The following is a 27,913-nucleotide window of genomic DNA, read 5'->3' on the forward strand; positions in this document are numbered from 1 at the left end:
TTATACTAGCATACCCCTAAAAGCATTGCCCTACCTAAAGAAAGGGAGCAAACAAACATATAAAACAACAGAAGATCAAACGAGACGAGACAGAAATTGAATATAATCAACAAAAACAAACTAGAATAGCAGCAGGATGATTGTATAAAGTGTAAACCTGTTGAACACAAGTAAATACAAAAAGAGAGCCACCAACTGTATCAAAAGAATATCCCTCACACCCTCTCTGGAACACACGTCTCTGTCTCTTCTGACAACACTGATAATCCATGATGTGGTACACGATAATCCATGATGTGGTACACGATAATCCATGATGGGGCACACACTTTACAAACACACCATACACACAGTACGCAAAACAACAGGTTACTAGCTTCTAGTTCCTTCACATAGTTTCACTTACAATAAGTAGAAATCGACAGTAAGGTCCATACCTTAACTTGACCTTAATTTACCTAATTTATCCAAAAGTTAAGATTTGGCACTACATGCGCATCACAGCTGCACATTGAACATTACAAATTGCTAAGTCAATACTTAATTGGTTTTAAAAATATAAAAGCAATGAGTGAGTATATATATATATATATATATATATATATATATATATATATATATATACACTCACTCATTGCTGTTTCGCTGTATATTTGTTCCAATCTGAAACAATAGGGGTGACTATGTGTTTGAGTAATAATAGCAGAGACGGGTTCAGATTGTATAGAAGTGTATACAGTAATTTACCAGCTAGCTGCAGTGGGGATGGTTAGGCCTTGGCTGCAATGGTAAGGCAGAGGGGAGAGAAGTTGCTGGAACAGTACATTCAACAACTCCAACGTTTATGATATCAGGTATCAGTCTGATGTCGCGAGCTTTGCTATTAGTTCGTCACAGATCTTTGTGAGCTCCTCGATTTCTTGATTCTGGGTAGAACAGAGAGAGCAGAGAGATTGTTCAATCAAGGTACAAATGTGCAATTCTGCACTTCTCATTGAAACCCTAGATGACTAATTAGATGGCTTGGTTATTATTTTACTATCAGTGATTCTTACCTTATGATAGAGGGGATCTCTTGTCATTGGAAGCCACCGATAACTAACACAATTATTGTATCCAGTTATGTATCCAGTCTTTTACTATAAATGACTTCTACAGTAGGGTTGAATTGCGGGAACCCGGTTACTGAGATTTACTGAAATTTACCGAAATGTACCGCCCAAAACCCCTCCTTTTTCCCGGGATAAATAACTGCGAGAAACCGGTAAATTATAATGAATTGTTTATATGAACAGCATGACGTGGAATGTAACTGTTAAAAGAGGTTAAATTATATGAGATGTCTAAATCTGGATTCTTTATGGCCTCTGTGGTCACTGCATGATGAATCATAAAAGCTCCGTCTTGGGACCGACAGCCTCTCTCAGTTTGTAGACCTATCATCTCATCATGATAACTTGTTCAATTGTGACAGGTAGACCTACATTTGATGCAGCATAGCATATGCTACAGTAATATAAATACCGAATGCGCATCTAATTTACACATCTCCATCTGGCTTTCGGGGATCAGCTTATTTTTTAATTGTAAAGACTTTTGATTTTTTTATTGCAGCTGCAAGGTTTTTAAAACACTCCTATATTGTTGCTTTATATCAGTGGACGAGCAAGCACTCTCTCGCAGATTTTCTCTCTCTCCATCAATTCCATTCAAATTGCATCCAAAATAGATAATCCTGTTCAAGATTGATATGCAGTGCATTCGGAAAGTATTCAGACCCCTTGACTTTTTCCACATTTTGTTACGTTACAGACTTATTCTAAAATTGATTAAACAAAAAATTGTCTGGACATTGATTGGACATGATTTGGAAAGGCACACACCTGTCTGTATAAGGTCCCACAGTTGACAGTGCATGTCAGAGCAAAAACCAAGCCTAGAGGTCAGAGAAATTGTCCGTAGACAATCACGGACTGCAAAGGGAAAACCAGCCACATCGCGGACAACAACGTCTTGCATCCAGACAAGCTAAACACCTTCTTTGCCTGTTTTGAGGATAACAGAGAGCCACCGACACAGCCCGCTACAAAGGACTGTGGGCTCTCCTTCTCCGTGGCCTACGTGAGTAAGACATTTAAGCGTGTTAACCCTCGCAAGGCTGCCGGCCCAGACAGCATCCCTAGCTGCGTCCTCAGAGCATGTGCAGACTCTCCCTATCCCAGTCTGTTATCCCCACATGCTTCAAGATGTCCACCATTGTTCCTGTATCCAAGAAAGCAAAGATAACTGAACTAAATGACTATCGCCCCGTAGCACTCACTTCCGTCATTATGAAGTGCTTTGAGAGACTAGTCAAGGAGCATATCACCTCTACCTTACCTGACACCCTAGACCCACTTCAGTTTGCTTACCGCTCCAACAGATCCACAGACGATACATTCGCCATCGCACTGCACACTGCCCTATCCCAGCTGGACAAGAGGAATACCTATGCAAGAATGCTGTTCATTGACTATAGCTCAGCATTCAACACCATAGTACCCTCCAAGCTCATCAATAAGCTCGAGGCCCTTGGTCTGAACCCCGCCCTGTGCAACTGGGTCCTGGACTTCCTGACGGGCCGCCCCAGGTGGTGAACGTAGGAAACAACACCTCTACTTTGCTGATCCTCAACACTGGGGCCCCATAAGGATGTGTGCTCAGCCGCCTCCTGTACTCCCTGTTCACCCATGACTGCATGGCCACGCACACATCCAACTCAATCATCAAGTTTGCAGACAACACAACAGTAGTAGGCCTGATTACCAACAATGACGACAGCCTACAGGGAGGAGGTGAGGGCCATAGGAGTGTGGTGTCAGGAAAATAACCTCTCACCCAACGTCAACAAAACAAAGGAGATGATCATGGACTTCAGGAAACAGCAGAGGGAGCACCCCCCTATCCACATCGAAGGGACCGCAGTGGAGAAGGTGGAAAGCTTCAAGTTCCTCAGTGTACACATCACGGGCAAACTAAAATGATCCACCCACACAGGCAGTGTGGTGAAGAAGGTGCAACAGCGCCTCTTCAACCTCAGAAGGCTGAAGAAATTTGGCTTGGCACCTAAAACCCTCACACAATTGAGAGCATCTTGTCGGGCTGTATCACCGCCTGGTACGGCAACTGCATCGCCCGCAACCGCAAGGCTCTCCAGATGGTGATTCCTATCTGCCCAACGCATCATCGGGCAAAGTACCTGCCCTCCAGGACACCTACAGCACCCGATGTCACAGAAAGGCCAAAAAGATCATCAAGGACAATAACCACCCGAGCCACTGTCTGTTCACCCCACTATCATCCAGAAGGCGAGGTCAGTACAGGTGCATCAAAGCTGGGACCGAGAGACTGATAAACAGCTTCTATCTCGAGCCCATCAGACTTCTAAATACTAATCACTAGCACATTAGAGGCTGCTGCCCTATTCATGGAATTGAAATCACTGGCCACTTTAATAATTGGAACACTAGTCATTTTAATAATGTTTATAGATTTTGCGTTACTCATCTCATATGTATATACTGTATCTTAGTCTATGCTGCTCTGACATTGCTCTTCTAAATATTTATACATTCTTAATTCCTGTCACGTCCTGACCATAGTAAGATGTTATTTTCTATGCTAGAGTAGGTCAGGGCGTGACAGGGGGTGGTTTGTGTTTATGTTTTGTAGTTCTATGTTCAGGGTCTAGTTTTCTATTTCTATGTTGTTGTTTTTTGGGATGATCTCCAATTAGAGGCAGCTGGTCCTCGTTGTCTCTAATTGGAGATCATACTTAAGTAGGGTTTTTTTCCACCTGTGTTTGTGGGTAGTTGTCTTCTGTTTAGTTTATGTACCTGACAGAACTGTGTGCTTTTGTTTTCGCTTTGTTATTTTTTCTTTAGTGTTTTGAGTTCAAATAAATATTCATCATGAGCAATCAACGCGCTGCGCTTTGGTCCCCTCTCTACGACAGCCATTACAATTCCATTCCTTTACTTTAGATTGTGTGTATTGTTAGATATTACTGCACTGTTGGAGCTAGAAACACAAGCATTTCACTACACCTGCAATAACATCTGCTAAACACTGTATGTGACAAACAAGACTCTTCCTAGAGCTGGCCGCCAGTAGCTTGTAGCGTCATACCCATGAACACGCGAGGTTGTAATCTTTGCCAAAGGTGCTTCAACAAAGTACTGAGTAAAGGATCTGAATGCTTATGTACAGTCATGGCCAAAGGTTTTGAGAATGACACAAATATTAATTTTCACAAAGTCTGCTGCCTCAGTTTGTATTATGGCAATTTGCATTAACTCCAGAATGTTATGAAGAGTGATCAGAGGAATTGCAATTAATTGCAAAGTCCCTCTTTTCCATGCAAATGAACTGAATCCCCCCCAAAACATTTCCACTGCATTTCAGCCCTGCCACAAAAAGACCAGCTGACATCATGTCAGTGATTCTCTCGTTAATACAGGTGCGAGTGTTGATGAGGACAAGGCTGGAGATCACTCTCTCAAGCTGATTGAGTTCAAATAACAGACTGGAAGCTTCAAAAGGAGGGTGGTGCTTGGAATCATTGTTCTTCCTTTGTCAACCATGGTTATCTGCAAGGAAACACGTGCCGTCATCATTGCTTTGCACAAAAAGGGCTTCACAGGCAAGGATATTGCTGCCAGTAAGATTGCACCTAAATCAACCATTTATCTGATCATCAAGAACTTCAAGGAGAGCGGTTCAAATTGTTGTGAAGAAGGCTTCAGGGCGCCCAAGAAAGTCCAGAAAGCGCCAGGACCGTCTCCTAAAGTTGATTCAGCTGCGGGATCGGGACACCACCAGTACAGAGCTTGCTCAGGAATGGCAGCAAGCAGGTGTGAGTGCATCTGCACGCACAGTGAGGAAAAGACTTTCGGAGGATGGCCTGATGTCAAGAAGGGCAGCAAAGAAGCCACTTCACACCAGGAAAATCATCATGGACAGACTGATATTCTGCAAAAGGTACAGGGATTGGACTGCTGAGGACTGGGGTAAAGTCATTTTCTCTGATGAATCCCCTTTCCGATTGTTTGGGGCATCCAGAAAAAAGCTTGTCCGGAGAAGACAAGGTGAGTGCTACCATCAGTCCTGTGTCATGCCAACAGTAAAGCATCCTGAGACCATTCATGTGTGGGGTTGCTTCTCAGCCAAGGGAGCGGGCTTACTCACAATTTTGCCTAAGTACACAGCCATGAATAAAGAATGGTACCAACACATCCTCCGAAAGCAACTTATCCCAACCATCCAGGAACAGTTTGGTGACGAACAATGCCTTTTCCAGCATGATGGAGCACCTTGCCATAAGGCAAAAGGAATAACTAAGTGGCTCGGAGAACAAAACATCAATATTTTGGGTCCATGGCCAGTAAACTCCCCAGACCTTAATCCCATTGAGAACTTGTGGTCAATCCTCAGTCCTCAATTCAATCAGTCAGGATGTGGCCCAGAAGTTAATTGACAGCATGCCAGGGCGGATTGCAAAGGTCTTGAAAAAGAAGGATCAACACTGGAAATATTGACTCTTTGCATCAACTTCATGTAATTGTCAATAAAAAGCCTTTGACACTTATGAAATGCTTGTAATTATAAATACTTCAGTATTCCATTGTAACATCCATTGTAACAAATATCTAAAGACACTGAAGCAGCAAACTTTGTGGAAATTAATATTTGTGTCATTCTCAAAACTTTTGGCCACGACTGTAAATGTGATTTCGGTTTTTATTTTTTATAAATTTGCTAAGATATCTAAACCTATTTTTGTTTTGTCATTATGGGGTATTGTATGTAGATTCGATGAGGGAGGAAAAACTATTGAATCAATTTTAGAACAAGGCTGTAACATAACACTGTGGAAAAAGTAAAGGGATCTGAATACTTTCCGAATGCACTGTATAAACCTATATATAGAGGTCCTAGTCTACCTTTTTCAGGTAATAATTTCAATGCAGTATTAGCCTTATATTTACATAATGAATGAGAGGTTATGCATAATAAGCTTCTAACTTATAGCCCCTGTCTCTTGCGCAATACGCACGCACCTGTGCTTCGCTGGCCTCTCGCTGTATAAAAAAAAGCTAGACTAGAATAGCTTGCTGGGCATTTTTTGTTGTTGTTGCATTTCTTACACCAATAAACTATTCGAAGAGTGGCGCAAGCTCTTGTATGCTGAATGTTAAATATACAGCAGCCAATAGAACTCAGGGGTAGTCTGAAAGAAGAGCGAACGCACGATGGCGGTAGGCTATCGTGGGCTAGTTATAGGCTAGTTATTAATTCAGACCCATAACCATTCAACCCTCTTGAAGAGAATTGAAAGCCTTCTGCATCTCATTCTAGTGCTATATTATTCAAGGACGTCATTAGAATGATGAAGATAAGGACAACGAAACGTATTTAATTTAACAGTTGCGAGGAAGGACTGAAGCAACACTAGAGAGAGAAAGAGGTAGGCTAATAACATTAGGGGAAATATTATGAACAATTAAAATCAAATTCGCTAGCCTTCACTTGTAACTTTGCAACAGAATCGCATGTTCTCTCAGCTTTATCATGGTTTGAACGAGGTGCGTAATTCCAGGCTATTTAATACAGTTCAATACAGTTCACACAAAAAGATTACTGGAGCTTGATTCATTTATTTACCCATTGCATAGCTACACCTACTGTATGTGCTTTTATGTTTTTCTGTTGTGCTTAATGTGCGGTAGCTGTATTTGATAATGGCACAATCATTTGGCCTTTTTTGGGCTTGGGCTCACTAAATGATAACATGTCTTTAATAATGTAGGGCTCATAAATGTATTTAGTCAGGCTCAGGTTGCATCAGGATTGAATTTTCGATCAAAGCTCTAATCAAATCCAGACATAAGCCTATTTATATGCGTTATAATGCTTTTGAATGACACCTGCGGTTTTGGCGGGAAATACCAGGTTACCCGGAAGGAAAGTGATTTATTCTCGAGATGTATTCAACCCGATTCTACAGACATATTTCCCTAAGTGGAGTAGGTCAAGTAAATGTTGTCAAGTACCTTCTGGTGGAGGGCTCTCTCCAAGGAGTCCACCTTCATCTGTTCTTTCCTCAGGCTGGCATGAAGAGCCACACTCTCTGTGTCGGCCTTGGAGCGCACCTGGGCTATGTCTTCATTAGCCCTGCAACACAGCAGAGTGGAAAACGTTAGAGAAAGAAAATAATAAAAAATAAAAGACCTCCAAAGGAAGATCTCTTCCCTCCACTGTGTACTGTACCTAATGAGCAATAGGCTAGATGATAAAAATATACACTACATGACCAAAAGTATGTGGACACCTGCTAGTCGAACATCTCATTCCAAAATCATGGGCATTAATATCCCCCCTTTGCTGCTATAACAGCCTTACTCTTCAGGGAAGGCTTTCCACTAGATGTTGAAACATTGATGAAGGGACTTGCTTCCATTCAGCCACAAGAGCATTAGTGAGGTCGGGCACTGATGTTGGGCGATTAGGCCTGGTTCGCAGTTGGCGTACAAATTCATCCCAGAGGTGTTTGATGGGGTTGAGGTCAGGGCTCTGTGCAGGCCCGTCAAGTTCTTCCACACCGATCTCGACAAATCATTTCTGTATAGACCTCGCTTCGTGCACGGGGGCATTGTCATGCTGAAACAGGAAAGGGCCTTCCCCAAACTCTTGCCACAAAGTTGGAAGCACAGTATCGTCTAGAATGTCATTGTATGCTGTAACATTAACATTTCCCTTCACTGGAACTAAGTGGCCTAGCCCGAACCATGAAAAACATCCACATACCATTATTCCTCCTCCACCAAAGTTTACAGTTGGCACTATGCATTGGGGCAGGTAGGGTTCTCCTGGCATCCGCCAAACCACAATTCGTCCATCCGACTGCCAGATGGTGAAGCGTGATTCATCACTCCAGAAAACACGTTTCCACTGCTCCAGAGTCCAATGGCGGTGAGCTTTACACCACTCCAGCTGATGCTTGGCATTGCACATGGTGATCTTAGGCTTATGTGTGGCTGTTCGGCCATGGAAACCCATTTCATGAAGCTCCTGACGAACAGTTCTTGTGCTGACATTGCTTCCAGAGGCAGTTTGGAACTCAATAATGAGTGTTGCAATAGGGGACAGACAATGTTTATGTGCTTCAGTACTCGGTGGTCCCATTCTGCGAGCTTGTGTGGCTGCCACTTCGCGGCAGAGTCGTTGTTGCTCCTAGATGTTTCCACTTCACAATAACAGCACTTACAGTTGACCGGGGCAGCTCTAGCAGGGCAGAAATTTGACGAACTGACTTGTTGACTGTGCTTCGTTGAAAGTCACTGAACTCTTCAGTAAGGCCATTCTACTGTCAATGTTTGTCCATGGAGATTGCATGGCTGTGTGCTCGATTATATACACCTGTCAGCAATGGGTGTGGCTGAAATAGCCAAATCCACTAATTTGAAGGGGTGTCCACATACTTTTGTATATATAATGTATTTAAGATTATAAACAATCTCTTTGGGTAAAATAAATCCAAATTATATTCAACTAAAAAGTGTATGTGTCTGTCTTTACTTGTCTAGTTTTTCCTCAGCATGGATCTTGAGTGTGTGGTATCTCTGCTCCTCCTGTCTGACGCGGACCAGATACTCTTGGGCACACTTCTTCAGCACCTCTTCATTCTAGATACAAACACAGACAGATCTGAAATTAATTCAACCGAATGTATTGTTTTGGCGGGTTGGTATTTCTCCATTACAAGTAGTGATAACGAAAGGTCAGATAAAGAAGAATCAAAACATGAAGTAAAACACAGAATACAACATGGGCAGACAGAAAGGTTTACTTCAACTCAACAGTCTTTCAAGTACAGTGAGTGAACCTTGCTAGTGTAACGTTAACACAAGTCACGCATAAGCGGCTGGTAGGAGGAGCTATAGCAGGATGGGCTCATTGTAATGGCTGGAATGGTATACATGAAACAGTATCAAACATATGGAAAGGATGTTTGACTCCTTCCCATTTACTCCATTCCAGCCATTACAATGAGCCTGTCTGCCTATAGCTCCTCCCACCAGCCTCCACTGGTATCACGCATACCTTCTTAACTTCTATGGGCTAGATGGGACGCCAGCGTCCCACCTGCGGGACACAGCCAGTGAAATATCAGGGCGGAAAATTCAAAAACAACAAAATGTCATAATTCAACTTTCTCAAACATACGACTATTTTACACCATTTTAAAGATACACTTCTCGTTAATCTAACCACATTGTCCGATTTCAAAAAGGCTTTACAGCGAAAGCAAAACATTAGATTATGTTAGGAGAGTACATAGACAAAAATAATCACACAGCCATTTTCCAAGCAAGGACATGTGTCAATAAAACCCAAAACACAGCTAAATTAAGCACTAACCTTTGACGATCTTCATCAGATGACACTCTTAGGACATTATGTTACACAATACATGTATGTTTTGTTTGATAAAGGTCATATTTATGTCCAAAAACAGCATTTTACATTGGCGCGTGATGTTCAGAAAATGTATTCCCACCAAAACGTCCCGTGAATGTGCACATCAATTTACAAAAATACTCATCATAAACGTTGACAAAATACATAACAATTATTTGAAGAATTATAGATAGACTACTCCTTTATGCAACCGCTGTGTCAGATTTTAAAATAGCTTTACGGAGAAAGCACATTTTTCAATATTCTGAGTACATAGCTCAGCCATCACGGCGAGCTATTCAGACACCCGCCAAATTCGGGGCAACCTAAACTCAGAATTAGTATTCGAAATATTGTATTACCTTTGCTGATCTTCGTCAGAATGCACTCACAGGACTGCTACTTCCACAAGAAATGTTGTTTTTGTTCCAAATAATCCATATTTATGTCCAAATACCTCCGTTTTGTTCGTGTGTACAGATGTCAAACGCTGTTTAAAATCAATCTTTATGGTATTTTTAACGTAAAATTGCGATAATATTCCAACCGGACAATAGCATATTCATTCAAGAAGAAAAAGAAGGAGGGGCGTGCTCGCGGGACCGAGCATACTCAATCCCTTTGTTGCCAGGCAGACCACTCAGTAAGTGAGCTCCTATACTCTGCCCAGTGACAGGAAAATGCTCAAACCACTTTCTGAAGGCTTTAAACAGCCAATGGAAGCCTTAGGAAGTGCAACGTCCGCCACAGACACTGGAGCTTCGATAGAGAATCAAAAGAAGAACTACAATTCTCAGACTTTTCACTTCCTGCTTGGATTTTTCTCAGGTTTATGCCTGCCATATGAGTTCTGTTATACTCACAGACACCATTCAAACAGTTTTAGAAACTTCAGAGTGTTTTTTATCCAAATCTACTAATAATATGCATATTCTAGTTTCTGGGCCAGAGTAGTAACCTGTTTAAATTGGGTACGTTTTTCATCCAGCCGTGAAAATACTGCCCCCTAGCCCAGACAGGTTAAACCTTCTCTCTAGTCTCACGTTAACACATACCTTCCTAAACATTCTCTCAAGTCTCACATACCTTCTTAAAGCCTTCCAGGATGGTCTTCATGTTCTCGTAACGTCTAAAGAGGTCCGAGAGTGAGCGCTCCACAGAGTTGAGGTCGGCCAGGGCCTGGTCCCGCTCCAGAGTCACCTGCTGGACACTCTTCTGGGAGCCCAGGACACTCCTCTTGTGCTGCTCATCCTCTGAAAGGTTTACAGGTCAAAGGTCACTGAGTTGAGATACGTCCAAACAAGGACTAAGGGTACAAGTGTGTCTCAATAGCCTAAATAGGCTTGCTATCATCGTCTAGTCTCCTGAATTTTCTCTGATGTTTAAAAAAACAAAAGAATTCAATCAAATTATAACAAAAAGGGAATACAAAGATAATTGTTAATTTCTCAATACATTCATTTCCATTTCCTGATGAATAAATTTGTAACATTTTCTAAAAACATGTTTTCACTTTGTTATTATGAGGTATTATGTGCAGCAGGGGAGACATTTTTTTTTTAATCCATTTTGAAATCAGGCTGGAACAACAAAATGTGGAATAAGTCTAGGGTTATGAATAAGCTGAAAGTCATAAGCTTGTAGGTATCAACTATTGCTTTCACCTATCCTGTGATTTCATATCAGTGCAGATAATTAACTCATCAAGATTTACCAATCATCTGTGCAACTGTTTTCTCGTACTCCACCACTATTTTCCTACAAGAGATGAATAAACACAAGGAGAGATTAAATACAAATAAAAGGTTTATTTTCAGTCTAAAAGCTTTCTTGTGAGTTTTCCTGTTATATATGATTCACTTTGAATTATGTCGAACTAAAACAAGAGTGCCATATAATACCTCATCTCTAACACCTCCATATGACTGTCTTCATACTTTTTCTTCCACTCATTGGCCTCTATCTCTTTAGTGATTATCTGTTGGGGAGAAACACTATGCTTAACATAGGCTTGGCAGGCATCCAGTTGCTTGCTACAGATGCAGGATCTTAATTTGAGCCAGTTTCTACAGCTGGAAAAGAATCCTGCAGCAACAGGAAATGTCAATTATTATATGGATCATAATTAATGGACATGTAGGGGTTGTTTTTTCTTAAAAGGAAAATCAAGTCTGAAATTTCAAAGTGGAAATTACAAACTTCAGAAACCTTTTTAAACCTAAAATACACTACACATTTTACATTTCCTGCATTGCAGGAAAGTTTTCCTTTAACAGGTTGATAAAATGAAGATCCTACATCAGTACTTGTTGAGAGTTTGAGTATGTTTACTATGGTATAATAGAAGCACTGCAGTGAGTGTGCAGTACTACAGTGACAGTCAGCAATCAGGGAACTGGGCCTTTAGCTCAGAGGGCTAGCTCTTAGTGCAACATAGGTTGTGTTCTTTAGGGCAGGCAATGGGAAATGAACATTTGCATTTCTAATTAGATATATCCAGATAGTCCCTCCCTATTTCAGTCCGTTTTCTTCAATTTGGTGCCTAATGAACATGACTCAGATATTTTCAGTTTGGTATAATAACCACTATTGGTCAGTTACTATACCTCCTCTCTGATCAAGGTGAGCACCGCTGCTTTGTCCATCTCATTTAGCGATATGGTATCCATGGAGGAGGGACTACCTTTGTCATCGTGTCCCTTGCAGCCAATCAACTTTGGCCTTGGGGTGATTGACAGCTCTTCACTCTGTAGACACCAAGGACAAAACATGTCAATCTGTGCTCTAATGCAACCTGGCTTCTATTGAAAAGGATAACAAATCTTAGAGACAAATCAAAAGATCTAAGCCTACTTACTGAAATGCAAATGTCATTTTCCTCCATATAGTGTGTTATCCTCACCTGTGGCCCTGAGAGGAAGACAATAATACATGAATAAGTATTATGGGGATCAGAGTATGTGAGCAGAGCGGAGCTGGAGCTAAATATTTTCATAAAGAAAGTGATAAAACACTTTGGTCCTAAATCAAGGTGACTTACAAAGATGAGGACCAAGAGCAAGAGAGGGAGCGCGGTGATGTAGTGTCAACAACTAAAGAATCATTGTGGAATCTGAAAAGACACTTATCCCAACAGCATGATGGTGTACATATTATGTGCACATGCTAACAGAAAGGAACGAGGTGGGTAGATAACTAAGTGTGTCATTGTAGCAAAATATTTACAGTGCCTTCGGAAAGACCCCTTGATTTTTTCCACATTTTGTTATGTTACAGCCTTGTTCTAAAATTGATTAAATAAAAAAAAATCCTCAGCAATCTACACACAATACCCCATAATGCATTTTTGCAAATGGATTAAAAATAAAAAACAGAAACACCTTATTTACCTAAGTATTCAGACCCTGAAAAACAGAAACTCTGCGTCTCTGCCCAGCCTGGCAAGAGTGGCCAAAAAGGTGTTTCGCATGACTAGTGGCTGCAAGTGTGGAGAGGATATTATCAGCTGCTGCCCGGCTCATAATATAAGCAATTAATAAAATAAAAAAATTCAAAGGCACTAATAAGTCATTTTTCTGTCTGTCTGCTGACCTATTTAGTGTTTATATGCAATTTAATGTGACATGTAGCCTATTTAAAATTGTTTGCTTCTTACATTCACCTTTTGGTGTTTATTAAAATACTTTTCAATTCAAATCCATATGGTTTGGTTTCAATATCTAAAAACCAATTGGTAGGTCCAGGCAGTCACAATAATATATGTGATCAATTGTGATTTTAATGAATGGAGCGAATTTGGAGCGGGAGTTTTTTTTTCCTGTGAGCACTGAGTGGTTTTTAGCAGTGCCTTATGAAAGGACATGGAGCGCCGGAGCGGTGATTCCATGAGCAATGAGCGGGATTTCCAACCGCTCAACTCTGCTAACATGCTCTGATGGGGATGGAGATGGAAAAGTAATTTACTCAACTTTTGATTTTCAATGGCCAAAAGATGGCAGTAAAAACTATTATTGGACTACAATCCCAGAGGCTCTCCAGAAACTGCTTTTCTGCTTTGTCTGTAGTCAAGTGTAATCTAATGAAGCTAATCTAATGTCTAAGACTGCTGGCATTAAGTTTTGTTTTTTGTTTTCTAGCCCCTTTAGACTTTTAAACAGAGTCCCTTTGACTACGTCTTGGTCATTGAATAAATCTAAAGAACGCCCTGAGAGCCAAACCAAACTTACCATCCAGCATTGCCTGGCTTTTGACATTGTCTGTGATGGCCAGGCCTTTGGTTGGGCCTTTAGCTGGGCCTTTGGCACACACTGAGTCTTCTTCCTCCTCCACCACCCCGGCCTCATCCTTGGCTTTCTGCCCCATGATTTCACTGCAAGCCAGCTTTTCCTCATCGGTGGCATGGCGAACGCGGCGGGGCATTTCTTGGACCTGTGACACCATCGCATCCTCTTCCTGTAAACAAGAGAATGGAGTGTCAGCACACCGTCAGCCTACAGTCAGATAGAACACCCGTGGTGTCATTACTCTATTGAATTGAATGTATTCCATCTGGAAAGCTGGGATGGGAACCACAGGCTGGGAACTACTGAGCCACACTGTAAAATCTGAATAGAGAGTCCACCGACAAAAAACGTGAACAATGCCGTAATATTGCATGGTGCATTCCATATGCATTTTAACATGCAAATAGCACTTGATTTCTACAATACTTTTGTGTTGTTTCTCAAAGTAGTAGATTAGGTGGTTCACTTGAGGTAGTTTAATAGTCAATTGGAGTGCTATGGGATGCGATCACTGATGAGACTGTAAGAAAGGGATGCACTTGTCAGCATGAGAAAAAGAAGCTGTGTGTGTGTGTGTGTGTGTGTGTGTGTGTGTTTGCAGGTGAGGTAACCTACTGAGTAATAGACATTGCAGTGCCACTGTAGCAAGGTTATATTCAGCTGATATTGCACAAGCAGTTACACACACACACACACACACACACACACACACACACACACACACACACACACACACACACACACACACACACACACACACACACACACACACCACACACACACACACACCACACACACACACACACACACACACACACACACACACACACACACACCTGATTGCAGACATTCAGGACCAGGGACTGGTTTTCATACTTCTTCACCTTACACGAATTCCTAGAGGAACACCGGAAGAGGATTTGTGATACAGAATATACAGTAGCATTGGTTATTAGGACACTGAACATGTAATTGTTAGGGACATGTATCTAATAAACTGTTGTCTACATTTTTATTTTATTCTTTTTATTTCACCTTTATTTAACCAGGTAGGCTAGTTGAAAACAAGTTCTCATTTACAACTGTGACCTGGCCAAGATAAAGCAAAGCAGTGAGACACAAACAACAACACAGAGTTACACATGGAATAAACAAACATACAGTCAATAATACAATAAAAAACATCTATATACAATGTGTGCAAATGAGGTAGGATAAGAGAGATAAGACAAAATTACAAATATAGCAATGAAACACTGGAGTGATAGATGTGCAGAAGATGAGTGTGCAAGTAGAGATACTGGGTTGCAAAGGAGCAAAATAAATAAAATAAATAACAGTATGGGGATGAGGTAGTTGGATGTGTTATTTATAGATGAGCTATGTACAGGTGCAGTGATTTGTGACCTGCTCTGACAGCTGGTGCTTAAATCTAGTGAGGGAGATATGAGTCTCCAGCTTCAGTGATTTTTGCAGTTCATTCCAATCATTGGCAGCAGAGAACTGGAAGGAAAGGTGGCCGGATGAGGAATTGGCTTTGGGGGTGACCAGTGAAATATACCTGGTGGAGCGCGTGCTATGGGTGCTGCTATGGTGACCAGTGAGCTGAGATAAGGCGGGGCTTTACCTAGCAAAGACTTATAGATGACCTGGAGCCAGTGGGTTTGGCGACGAATATGAAGCAAAGGCCAGCCAACGAGAGCATACAGGTCGCAGTGGTGGGTATTATATGGGGCGTTGGTGACAAAAAGGATGGCACTGTGATAGACTGCATCCAATTTGCTGAGTAGAGTGTTGGAGGCTATTTTGTAAATGACATTGCTGAAGGATCGATAGGATAGTCAGTTTTACGAGGGTATATTTGGCAGCATGAGTGAAGGATGCTTTGTTGCGAAATAGGAAGCTGATTCTAGATTTAATTTTGGATTGGAGATGCTTAACGTGAGTCTGGAAGGAGAGTTTACAGTCTAACCAGACACCTAGTTATTTGTAGTTGTCCACATATTCTAAGTCAGAACCATCCAGATTAGTGATGCTGGACGGGCAGGCAGGTGTGGGCAGCAATCGGTTGAAGAGCATGCATTTAGTTTTACTTGTATTTAAGAGCAGTTGGAGGCCACGGAAGGAGAGTTGTATGGAATTGAAGCTCGTCTGGAGGTTAGTTAGCACAGTGTCCAAAGAAGGGCCAGAAGTATACAGAATGATATCGTCTGCGTAGAGGTGGATCAGAGAATCACCAGCAGCAAGAGCGGCATCATTGGTGTATACAGAGAAAAGAGTCGGCCCAAGGATTGAACCCTGTGGCATCCCCATAGAGACTGCCAGAGGTCCGGACAACAGGCCCTCCGATTTGACACACTGATCTCTGTCTGAGAAGTAGTTGGTGTACCAGGCGAGGCAGTCATTTGAGAAACCAAGGCTGTTGAGTCTGCCGATAAGAATGCTGTGATTGACAGAGTCGAAAGCCTTGGCGATGAATACAGCTGCACAGTATTGTCTCTTATCGATGGCGGTTATGATATTGTTTAGGACCTTGAGCATGGCTGAGGTGCACCAATGACCAGCTCGGAAACCAGATTGCATAGTGGAGAAGGTACGGTAGGATTTGAAGTGATCGGTGATCTGTTTGTTAACTTGGCTTTCGAAGACCTTAGAAAGGCAGGGTAGGATAGATATAGGTCTGTAGCAGTTTGGGTCTGGAGTGTCTCCCCCTTTGAAGAGGGGGATGACTGCGGCAGCTTTCCAATCTTTGGGGATCTCAGACGATACGCAAGAGAGGTTGAACAGGCTAGTAATATGGGTTGCAACAATTTTGGTGGATAATTTTAGAAAGAGAGGGTCCAGATTGTCTAGCCCGGCTGATTTGTAGGGGTCCAGATTTTGCAGTTCTTTCAGAACATTTGCTATCTGGATTTGGGTTAAGGAGAAATGGGGGAGGCTTGGGCAAGTTGCTGTGGGGGGCGAAAGGCTGTTGACCGGGGTAGGGGTAGCCAGGTGGAAAGCATGGCCAGCTGTAGAAAATTGCTTATTGAAATTCTCATTATTGCGGATTTATCGGTTGGTGACAGTGTTTCCTAGCCTCAGTGCAGTGGGCAGCTGGGAGGATGGCTTCTTATTCTCCATGGACTTTACAGTGACCCAGAACTTTCTTGGAGTTGAGCTACAGGATGCACATTTCTGTTTGAAAAAAGCTAGCCTTTGCTTTCTAACTGCCTGTGTATATTGGTTCCTAACTTCCCTGAAAAGTTGCATATCGCAGGGCTATTCGATGCTAATACAGTATGCCGCAGGATGTTTTTGTGCTGGTCAAGGGCAGTCAGGTCTGGAGTGAACCAAGGGCTATATCTGTCCCTGGTTCAAAATTTTTGGAATGGGGCGTGCTTATTTAAGATGGCGAGGAAAGCACTATTAAAGAATAACCAGGCATCTTCTACTGACGGAATGAGGTCAATATCCTTCCAGGATACCGGGCCAGGTCGATTATAAAGGGCCTGCTCGCTGAAGTGTTTTAGGAAGCGTTTGACAGTGATGAGGGGTGTCGTTTGACCGCAGACCATTACGGACGCAGGCAATGAAGCATTGATCGCTGAGATCCTGGTTTGAAGGACAGCGAGGTGTATTGGAGGGCAGGTTGGTTAGGATGATATCTATGAGGGTGCCCGTGTTTACGGATTTGGGGTTGTACCTGGTAGGTTCATTGATCAATCTTAGATTGTAGGATGGCCAGGGTGTTAAGCATGGCACCGTTTAGGTCACCTAACAGCACAAGCTCTGAAGATAGATGGGCAATCAATTCACATATGGTGTCCAAGGGCACAGCTGGGGGCAGAAGGTGGTCTATAAGCAAGCGGCAACAGCTGAGAGACTTGTTCTGGAAAGGTGGATTTTTTAAAAGTAGAAGCTCAAATGTTGGGCACGGACCTGGATAGTAAGACAGAACACTGCAGGCTATCTCTGCTGTTACGTGTGACACGTTTTTCTTGCTCCCCATTTTCCCATGTTAGGTGTTTGTGTCCTAGGCCTTACAGGTTGTACCGAGTTGCGGCCCTGATGATGGTGGGTGTGGCTTCGGTTCCGGAGTCCTGGCAGCTGTAGTGATTGAGGAGAGGATAACTGTTTGCCGTGTGAACCCAGAAGAAGAGCGAGGGGAAGAAGAGAGGGGGACACTTGTTTTTTGGCTAGTTGATGAGTTGTTGTTTTAATTTATCTTTGTTTGTGTTTCAGCCTGTCCTCTTGAGGTACTCCACCCTACCTGGAGAAGGGAAATGGGTGTACATTCCCACGTAGGATCACCCATGTTTTATACACTAGGTTAGCCGGGCGGGTGTTCACCCTTGTATTTTCTTGGAACCAGGTAGGACAGTGGGTTAGGGCTTAGAGTGTGTTAGGAGGATTAGGTGTGTAGAAGAGGAGGGACCTTTTGTTTATTTTCATTACTTGGACCCCGATCCCAAACATTCCCTTCTCTTACCTTCCCTGGTTGTTGTTTTTTTGTTTTCTTACTGACTCTTATGGGTGTCTTATTGTTTAATTACTTACTAAACATCCCCTGAGGGCTAACATTGAGTTTGGTTTGTGGTCTGGTTATTTTCGCTCATTACACCCCACATTTCTTCCATTTTCATCTGGTTTACCTTGTGTGTTTAGGCCAGGCATTTACGTCTCCTCCTCAGACGAGCTACACCCGAGGGGAGAACGTAAGATCTGCAATAGATTGCAACTCCGCCCCCTTTGGCAGTTCTTTCTAGCCGGAAAATGTTAGTTAGGGATGGACATTTCAGGGTTTTTGGTAGTCTTCCTAAGCCAGGATTCAGACATGGCTAGGACATCCGGGTTGGCAGAGTGTGCTCAGGCAGTGAATAAAACAAATTTAGGGAGGAAGCTTCTAATGTTAACGTACATGAAACCAAGACTTTTAGGGTTACAGAAGTCAATCAATGAGAGCGCCTGGGGAGTGGGAGTGAAGCTAGGCACTGCAGGGCCTGGATTAACCTCTACATCACCAGAGGAGGAGTAGGATAAGGGTACGGCTAAAGGCTATAAGAACTGGTCGTCTAGTACGTTCGGAACAGAGAGTAAAAGGAGCAGGTTTCTGGGCACGGTAGAATAGATTCAAGGCATAATGTACAGACAAAGGTATGGTAGGATGTGAATACAGTTGAGGTAAACCTATGCATTGAGTGACAATGATAGAGATATTGTCTCTAGAAACATCATTTAAACCAGGTGAGGTCACCGCATGTGTGGGAGGTGGAACTAAAGGGTTATTGAGCAGGGCTAGAGGCTCTACAGTGAAATAAGTCAATAATTACTAACCAAAACAACAATGGACAAGGCATATTGACATTAGGGAGAGGCATGCATAGCCGAGTGATCATAGGGATCCAGTGAGTGGCTCAGGCGGGCCGGAGACGAGGCGATTCAGGCAGCTAGTGGGCCGGTGCTAGCAAGCTAGCAGAAGGGTCTTAGAGGGACGTCGTGACGGAAGAAGTCAGTAGTAGCCCCTCGTGCTGTAACTTTGGCAGACCAGTTGTCGTGGATCAGCAGGGCTCCGTGTGGTGAAAGGGTCCAGGCCAATTGGCAAAATAGGTATAGTAGCCAAAGAATTTGTCCGATGGCCCTCTTAAGCTAACAGTCCGATATGCTCTAGACAGCTAGCGGGCTGCGGCTAGCAGATGGTTGATACACACTATTCTCCCATTGTTCTAATCAGTATTGCACAGCACTATGCAAAATCCTATGCAGATAGAAATATGTTATTTAACTTTGCAAAGACTCACAAGGCACCATTAAGGAAATAGCCTACTAGCTGATGAAGGCAGTTTAAGGGGAAGGTTCATGTGCCAACATGCAGGAGTGCAGACACTAAAAGCTCCTTCATTGAGCCTCTCATCATAACACATGCATAGGACTGAAAGCAAGATGCAGACCAACCCAGAGAGCGAGAGAGAGATTGAGTTGGGGAAGAGGAGAGTACTACTTACAACAGAAACAGAGAATCTTCACTTGTTCAGTGGTCCTGAGGCAAACGACAACAAGGTGGAAGGAGAGAAGCAAGGAAAGGTGCATGATAGACAGACAGTGGCGGTTGTTGGTAGGGTGGCGGGGCGGGAGAAGGTCAATAGGGAATACAGCAGGAAAATGAAATATGAAGGAGGAATGAGTAGAGATATACTGCTCATCATTATGAGATAGGTTCTAGGAGTTGGCTGGGGAGGTGAAGATTTGGCAGCAGGCTTTTCTGACACAAACATTATGATGCCAGTGGCCTTGCAAATGGCAAAAATATATCTACTAGCCTAATGTGAGAACCATGAGGCCAAGTTTGGTATCACATAGGCTATTGAGCAATATCAAAAATGTTTACTAGCTTTCTGACAGTATTGTTTTATAAAATAACATTGCCAAGTGTTTTTTAAAAGACATGGGAAGAAAATTGAATGCTTTCTTCTTGTTAAGACAATCCACATTCTGTAAACAGAACTAACATGAAGAAGGCTATACTATCGGTGGAACGTAGTGAGTGTAGTGGACTTACGTGATGATCCTGTCCTTGCTTTTCTTTGGAGTCCTGACACATTTCTCTTCCCCTCATCCAGGGGCCGCTCCAGCTTTGGTTTTCACTGCTTCCTCTGCTTGCGGAGGAAGTGGGGTATCCTGGGAGGTTGAGTTCTTGCTGCCCAGGGCTGTAGATGGCTTAAGGGGTCCACACAGTTGTCAAAGTTGTGAGGATCAAAAGCTGTAGGATCCTTTGGGCACAAACCGGGGGAACTACTTATTTTGGACAACCACCACCCCCAAAGGGTTCAAATTAGGGTCATCCCACTGGTTGGGGTCAAAGTTATAAGTGGACTTGGGAATAGGAACGTCGTCCAAACTTAAGGAGGCACCTGGCATGGAAAGCGGTTTCGGAAGTCGTTTCTGAAACCGGCCTTACTACCGGTTCAGCTATACTGGTTCGGGTTGCCGGCGTTTGGGGCAGGTGCTGTTGTCGTTGCTTTTGCCCTTGGTTTCTTGACGGCGAGCTTGCTGCTGGGCTTTTTACCCATGCTCCTGGGTGGTGTTTTTTTTACCTCGCCTGCCTCATCTAACCCAAACTCCATCTTCACAGGCTTGGGTTCCTCTGATGCCTCCGACGCTGAATCTTTGACCTCCTCAACGTCCATTTTTAGGTGAGGAACTAGTCCCACAAAGCGGTGGAGAAGAGCTGCATACAGGTAACGACCCCAGTGTGGGCAGGAAGCTAGGTACAGGTAGCGACTCCATTGTGTGCAGGGCATCGGCTGCAAAGCTGGCGACGAGTTCTGAATCTTGGAGCCGCCGCTGGCGAACGGATTGAAGCTGTCGTCGAATTGGTCCGGGTTAAAGTATGTAGCTAGCCTTAGGGACTGGAGTGATATCCCTGTCCCCATCCCTCTGTGCACTAGCCCTGTTAAAGGCTCCCTTATCTTCAGGAAGGGGGTGTGGTTTTTATTGGGTTTGGCCTGAGGTCAGGGATGGTCTCTACGGGGTGTTCCATACAAAGCGCTCTGTACTGCTAGCCTCCTGAGTTAGGCCTAAGTCTAGAGAAGTAGCCAGTGGTCTAGCCTCCTCAGTTAGGCCTAAGTCTAGAGAAGTAGCCAGTGGTCTATCCTCCTCAGTTAGGCCTAAGTCTAGAGAAGTAGACAGTGGTCTATCCTCCTCAGTTAGGCCTAAGTCTAGAGAAGTAGACAGTGGTCTAGCCTCCTCAGTAGGCCTAAGTCTAGAGAAGTAGACAGTGGTCTAGCCTCCTCAGTTAGGCCTAAGTCTAGAGAAGTAGACAGTGGTCTAGCCTCCTCAGTTAGGCCTAAGTCTAGAGAAGTAGACAGTGGTCTAGCCTCCTCAGTTAGGCCTAAGTCTAGAGAAGTAGCCAGTGGTCTAGCCTCCTCAATTAGGCCTAAGTCTAGAGAAGTAGCCAGTGGTTTAGCCTCCTCAGTTAGGCCTAAGTCTAGAGAAGTAGCCAGTGGTCTTTCCTCCTCAGGTAGACATAAGTCTAGAGAAGCAGTGGCCTTTGCTGCTCCATTGGTCTGGGCTGGTGGGCCTGCTATTGGGGGTTGAACCTCTGTGGTGTTGGGCAGTGTTTGTGGCCCCTCCTTCAAGTCCACAGGGGCCTCCTCCTCAGGGGCCAAGGGGGGCTTGGCCTGACCCATGTTCTGGTTAAAGAGGAGACTAGGAGCTGGAACCCTGGTTGGGCCAGACACTATCAGCTGTTCATCCTCCTCCTCCAGGGCATCTGGTGAAAGCAGGAGAGGGGATTTGACAAGTCGACTCAAAAACAAGTAGAAAACATAGCCACAAATGCAAAATATTATCAAATATATTATTTGGAGTGTGCTGTAATTTCAACAAAATAGCCTTCTCAAGGCAGATTGCTAGCTACAGTATGAATATTAAGAAAGGTTAAGAGAAAGGCTACCAATCCCACAGTAATATACAGTTGCATGCATATATTTCCATGGTTACGCTATTCTTTAAATACCTAATAACATAACAATGCATTCATGTGACTGGAAAACTGTGATAAGGAAATATAAAAGCTATAATGGCAGGTAGCCTAGTAGCGTTGGGCAAGTAACCAAAAGGTTGCTAGATTGAATCCCCGTACTGACAAGGTCAAAATTGTCGTTCTGCCCCTGAACAAGTCAGTTAACCCACTGTTCCTAGGCTGTCACTGTAAATAAGAATTTGTTCTTAACTGACTTGCCTAATAAATGAATAACAGGTCAGACTGAGAGAGTATGGGTTGAGAGAGCTGTTGATTGTTGCAACACTCCCTTTAGAATGTACAACTGTTTCATGATGGCTGTCATCTTCAAAAGTAGTTTTCATGCAACAGTCTGTGCTAGGAGACAGGGGTCAGCCTCTGACCTAGATTATGTATATACAGTGGAGTGGAGGAATTCATTTGCTACACCGTTTAATGCAGCATTGATCCTCATATTCCAAATATTTAGAGCTACTGTGATCATTACTAAGCAAAGTCAAATCCGCCATTAGTATGTTTACATATATGTGAATGTGCTTCAGTGTATGTGTGTGCGTGTGTGTGTGTGTGTGTGCGTGCGCACGTGTGTGTGTGTGTGTGTGTGTGTGTGTGTGTGTGGAGAAAAGCAAAGAGAGAGGCTGAGGAAGAGAGGTATAACACACTGGTGAATAGTCCATTGCAGCCTTACTTCAAAGATACCCTAGTACCCAGATCTATATAAATTCTGATTAACTGTTCTAGAATCAGTTAATCAGAGTTCAGATCACTGTACCCAGGGCTTCAAGGTTATATGTTTATGTTTTTATTGAGATTACCATACAAACATAAAAATCATAATACAAAAGTTTAGGCTATGTTTACAGTGCATTTGGAAAGTATCTTCAGGCACCTTTACTTTTTTCCCCATTTTGTTAAATTACAGCCTTATTCTAAAATAGATTACATAGTGTTTTCCCTCATCAATCCACCCACAATACCCCCATAATGACAAAGCAAAAACGGAAATATCCACATATCACCAATATCACCATATCACAGCAGGTAAAAATTGTCTGTCCTCGGTTACAACACTCACTACCGAGTTCCAGGACTGCCTCTGGAAGCAACGTCAGTACAAGAACTGTTCGTCGGGAGCTTCATGAAATGTGTTTCCATGGCCGAATGCTACATGCTCAAATGCATAGTGCCAACCAATGTTCCCTCCCCCCGGGACTGCCACTCAGAAGAAATATCAACCTACACAGAGAAGCACGAGATTGAACTTCACTCAACTTTCTAGTTTTCCCCTTTACTTAAAACTATCAAACTGTACTCTACAAACCAGAGGGACAAACCAATCAGAGCTGCAGTATCCCTATATGCAAATAGGCCATGTCATATATGGTTCTGTGTCTTTCACTTTGAACTGGACTGTGTTTACCGCATGAGTGGTCGCGAGTAGATGCACTTGTTCTGAGATCAAAGAAAAAGCTGCATGTATCCATTTGTGCACATTTGTTCACATTCTTTGCTAGTAAGTGAGTTATTAGCCCAGTTATAGCTCATTTCTAGTCAGCAAAGGGGGAGTGGTTGCTTCCTACAAGAGTACAAAATGGCATTTCTAGCCATCTTTGAAAAGTGAGTCAGGGTAAAGAGCTTTTTTTCTGTCTTAAAGGGGCAGTGTTATATTTTGAGACAGGCTTGAATAAGCTAAGTAGCTTAAACAGAAAATACAGGTTTTTAAATGTTTTTGCAAATGTATTAAAAATAAAAAACTGAAATATCACACTTACATAAGTATTCAGACACTTTACTCAGCACTTTGTTGAAGCACCTTTGGCAGAGATTACAGCGTCACTGCACAACTATTTTCAGGTCTTCCAGAGATGTTTGATAGGGTTGAAGTCCGGGCTCTGGCTGGGGCACTCAAGGACCTTCAGAGACTTCTCCCGAAGCCACTCCTGTGTTGTCTTGGCTGTGTGCTTAGGGACATTGTCCTGTTGGAAGGTGAACCTTCGCACACAGTCTGAGGTCCTGAGCGCTCTGGAGCAGGTTTTCATAAAGGATCTCTCTGTACTTTGCGCCGTTCATCTTTCCCTCAATCCTGACTAGTCTCTCAGTCCCTGCCGCTGAAAAACATCCCCACAGCATGATGCTGCCACCACCATGCTTCACCATGCTTCACCGTAGGGAAGGCCCTTCTCCCCCGATTGCTCAGTTTTGCCGGGCAGCCAGCTCTTGGTGGTTCTTCCATTTAAGAATGATAGAGGCCACTGTGTATTTTGCGGACCTTCAATGCTGCAGACATTTTTTGGTACCCTTCCCCAAATCTGTGCCTCGACACAATACTGTACCCTGAAGAGTGGAGGCTGTTATAGCAGCAAAGGGGGGACCAATGATTTTGAAATTAGATGTTAGACGAGCAGGTGTCCACATACTTTTGGTCATGTAGTGTAGTTGAGTATTCAGAGAGCAGGAGGACAGACAACAAAGTTGGTTATTTTTGTGTACACTACTAAAGGTTTTTAAAAGTACCACAGCTTCATGCTAGCCGGGTTCCAGATCTGTTTGTGCTTAATTGGCAAGACAGCACAAACAGATTTGGAACCATGAGCAAGACAGCACAAACAGATATGGAACCATTAGTAAGACAGCACAAACAGACCTGGAACCATTAGCAAGCCAGCACAAACAGATCTGGAACCATTAGCAAGACAGCACAAACAGATCTGGAACCATTAGCAAGACAGCACAAACAGATCTGGAACCATTAGCAAGACAGCACAAACAGACCTGGAACCATTAGCAAGACAGCACAAACAGATCTGGAACCATTAGCAAGACAGCACAAACAGACCTGGAACCATTAGCAAGACAACACAATGGGGCCCATTGATCCAATCTATCTGATGGGGCCCATCAATATAATGGAGATATTTTTTGTTCCATCACATGGGATGTCACTCTCATGACCTTTGACCCCTCCCACTGACAATTAAAAACAAGGAGGAGCAACTGCTTTTGTTCCTGGGTGACCTCCTGAGTTCCATAGTCAAAATCCAATTCCCATGCAGGCCGTGGTCCCATTCTCTACCTTTTACTTATCCAATGTTACAATAATAATATTTTATTTGGGCCACATATGCTATTGTGTGAAGTAGCCTCCCTCAGTTTGACCTGAATGGATAAGATACATTCTTTATTCAGCCCATGACTACTCCTTCACCACATATGTAATTGTTGTGTGAATAAGGTACTTGTGTAGTTTAATACCAACCTTTAAGTGCTATGTAACTTTAATGGCCTTCATGAATGTCTAACAGTCAGATACATACCTAGAAAAGTACGGTAGGCAGACAAAGCACGTCTTCAATTACAGTGTCATGGTACGCTTCCCTCCGTTTGGCCACATGTCAGACGGAACAGAGTTAAAATTGCTCAGTAGGTGCAATTTAATCTAATGTAGTAGCAGTCCTTTGAGAGCAAACGCAATCTGCAGTTTCAGTTAAGAAAACATTATAATGGACAGTCATCAAATGGTCTGAAGCACTAAATCTACTTGATTCCACCAAACACTGTATCTTTTGTTCATTGAAAACAGCCTATTGAAAACCATGTCTGAGGGGAATATTAAAAGTTGAAGCACCATGCGCATGTGCGCACACACACACAAACAAACGATTCCCTGCAGGAAATGCACAGACAGAATGACAAAGCTCTATTGTTGCCATGGAAACTCCAAAAGAATCCAGCCAGCTAATGCATTCTCTCCAGGTGATGGTCAATCAATGGTGTGTGGTTGTGGGAGTGAAATTAAAAGGATGTTGGGGTGTCATGGTAGGCCATACCATGTACTGTAGATGTTGTGAGGGACTATTTTGTGGCATAATATCCCTACAACATCCCTTCCTGTGAAGTTGCTATGTGTGGTATGTCATTATGGCATGGTTGTGGTATGCTGTCATGCTCATGTTGTTGTTGCTGACTCATGTGCCCAAAAATAATTGCCCCTTCAGGGATAGACAACTTTTTAAAATTGAATTTAATACGGGCATGTACATTTTTTTGGCATGTTTTGTGCCTAATTCTATCTGTGTTGAAGGCAAGCAGCAATGATCTCACCTGCTCTGTCAGTGGTAAAGGTCTCCAGCTCTTCTGGGTCTTGGAGTGGAGCGTGGACAGGGCTCTGAGCCTCTGGGGTTTCAAAGTGGCCCTCTGAGTCTGAACTGGAACAGAGAGAGAGAGAGCGCGCAAAAGAGAGAGAGAGAGAGAGAGAGAGAGAGAGCAAGAGAGAGCAAGAGAGATAGAGACAGATGAGTATGGTCATATCACTAGAATATCTGGAAATACAAAGCTATTGTGTACATAATATACTATGTGTCCTCTACATGTTGTAGTATGTGTACTTATTTAAATGTAATGCGTTTGCATAGCTGTCATGTGCAAGACCAGTTGACCACGTCTGATAAACAACTACTAGTAGCTGTGATTGGAAACAAGACTCACCACCACTCAATGCTGTGCTATAGGTATAGCAATTAAACACTGCTATAAAAATATATATTTGTATGCTGATCTCTCTCCATCTCTATCACACAGCCTTGCGTGATAACACTATAAGCAGGGGAATGTTTTGCCCCCCCACAAGGAACAGGGACACACAGTGTGTGCTTTATTAAGATGACATCACTCGTTTGTATCTGTCTGTGGTGTGGGACAATAATAAAATACCTGAGGCGTGTTAAAATTCTCACACACACACACACCTCACACACAGACCCGTGAATTAACCAGTAAGCCTATAACACAACATTGTTTGGGAGATCCTTAACAGTAGGAAAAAACTGTTTAACAGTCAAATGCATTTTTCTTTCTTTCTTTTTTCTCACTTTCTCTCTCTCTCTGCTCATCCGCCCTTTAGAACAACACCAACTCACAAACCCCACAGGTGGAAAAGCAAAGCAGGTGCCCCTCTCCCTCCAGCTGCCTTACGGGGCTCTCACTGTTAAAATGCTTCAAGGCTCCAATGTAGCCAACAAACACACTCGCCTGCAGCCTTGAGATCTCTCTTCCTCCTCCTCCTCTCGCTGCCCTACGCAGGGTAGCAGTCCATCCTTCTCCTTCACCTCCTGGCCCTCCACCTCCTCTCCCTCCTCTGCTCCCCGGACTGCTGTCCACGTCCACTTGGCCCATGACATGGGCGACAGCCAAGACATCCTCGACAACAAAGTTTTTGGCTTTCTCCTTTAGTCTGAGTAGAGTCAATAGACACTATCGGTTTGAATTGTGTCTGAATAGACACTATTGGTCTTCTTCTCCCCCTCTTAAAGATCTTCCACTAGTAGTAGCTCCTCTGGACTGTTTTCTTCTTCATGTTAGTGAGCAGCTCCCCCTGAAGAGACGAGACACTCCCTCCACTCCGCACTTTGCTGTTGATGCTCTATTTGGGAACTTGTTTTTCATAGAATGGAAAGAGGCTTCTAGTCTTCTATCCTTCTCTCTCTCTCTCTCTCTCTCTCTCTCCCTCTTTCTTTCTGTCACGCGCCCTCTCTCTCAGCCGCTGGGGCAGTCAGAATATCACAGCAATGATCAGCTAGGCTTCCAGAGCGCTGTCTAGCTCTCACTTTCTGTCTGTCTCTGTCTCTCTCTC

At 43.2% G+C, this 27,913-nt stretch overlaps 1 pseudogene; it reads right to left on the reverse strand.

Annotated features, from left to right (window-relative positions):
- Positions 1-629: 629 nt before the first annotated feature.
- On the reverse strand, positions 630-27,913 carry LOC115151201 (transforming acidic coiled-coil-containing protein 1-like; annotated as a pseudogene).

This window comes from Salmo trutta, chromosome 16 (assembly GCF_901001165.1).
Source record: "Salmo trutta chromosome 16, fSalTru1.1, whole genome shotgun sequence".
In the NCBI taxonomy this organism is placed as follows: Eukaryota; Metazoa; Chordata; class Actinopteri; order Salmoniformes; family Salmonidae; genus Salmo; species Salmo trutta.